The following is a 1678-nucleotide window of genomic DNA, read 5'->3' on the forward strand; positions in this document are numbered from 1 at the left end:
CCCATATTAAACAAATTACAAGTAAATCGAACACTATTAAACAAATTATAGTTTCAATTTATTAAATCAATTTAAAATTATTATAATCATTATAGCTTCCATATTTTAAACTAACAACCAACGGGCGTTGAACTGTCTGAACGCCCTTTCAAAACAAATAAAACACCTCCTTGTACAACCGTTAGTCTAGGAAAAGTACTTCCTTGAAAAGTACTGCACCACAGAACTTTCAGCGATTGTAGCGACAGCAGACCTAATATAGCGACCCTGACCTTACTCCTTTAGAGACGAATGGTAAAAAAGAAATACTTGTCCTTCAGTCCATGAATCAGTTGTTTACAAAAATATTATCGGTCCATCCTTTGTTAGGCAAGCAAGCTGAGCAAGTTAATGTGCAACTTTGTGATTACAGCGGCGCCGGTTCGCATCTGGCCTGGGGTCGACTTTTATTTATGTGGTGGTTCCTCGAAATAAAAACTTAAGCCCCGCCCCACCACGGCTAAAATAGAGTGGTGATCTGTAGATAACTCTCCCCTCCCTCACGTTAAAAATGACTGAGAAGGTGATCATAAAATAACTGTTGTGCAAGCAGGTGGTTTTGTATGATCACGCTCAATCATCCTGAGTTCATAGGGATGACTTACGGTTAATGTAAAAGAATAAATAATTATCTGCTATAGCCGTATTCGAACCAATTCCCAGGAGACATCACAGTGCATTTTGTCACTAAACTAGATCGCTAAGGAGGCAATAGGTATAGCCGACTTTAATTCAATATAATACACACCATAGTGATAATACGAGACGATCTGTTCCTAACATATTTCTTTTCGAACGATCATGTGGAATTTTTATTAAATAATTCAAGATCTTTCAAACATATTAAAACGTTAAAAAATAAATATTTTTCGAAATGATGACAGCGCAGTACGTTTACAGATTTTTCATATTACAATATACTCGACATACATAGAAATTACAAAGGACATATTATAATTTAAATAGGGCCATTCAATATTGATTACCCTGATGGAGAGCTTGCTTCTATTTCTACTGTTTAATTAACTAATCCGGTTAGTGAATATTGATAGAGCCCTATGTCCTTAAGGAAAGAGCAGCCTGGCCTTATTTACTTCTCATTAAGGAACCTTTGTCCTCCAGACAATTGGTGTCCACTTTCACAGCACCATTTGCAAAGTACGAAATACCTAACAATTAATTTTGTGGCAGTTATCTATTATTGTTGTAAAATATAAGTTTTATTTACGTGTTTGTCTGAGTGAAGAGTAGACTTTGTTATATCGCACAAATTAATAAATTGTTTATAACTATTTGTTTTACGGATTAAATATAAATAATAGAAAACGTATTCCCTATGCATGTAGCAAACAGTAAATTCGATAAAAAAAAATTAACCATTTCTTTAAATATTTATTTTATTAATATATGAGTAAATCAGTTATCAATATAAATGAGTAAATATAAATATTCTTTGTTCGTTTATATTGATACTATACTAAATTATTATTTAAATCGTTTACATCATATGAAAATAAATATCATCAAAAATTTAAAGACCAAATCCATAAAAATAACAGATAAAACAAAAATCGATATAATAAAAATATATAGACTATTTTTTATCTAATATATATTGTAAGGAAAGCATATAATTCTG

This window comes from Halyomorpha halys, unplaced genomic scaffold (genome assembly GCF_000696795.3).
Source record: "Halyomorpha halys isolate HHAL.00 unplaced genomic scaffold, Hhal_1.1 Scaffold379.1, whole genome shotgun sequence".
NCBI classification, from domain to species: domain Eukaryota; kingdom Metazoa; phylum Arthropoda; class Insecta; order Hemiptera; family Pentatomidae; genus Halyomorpha; species Halyomorpha halys.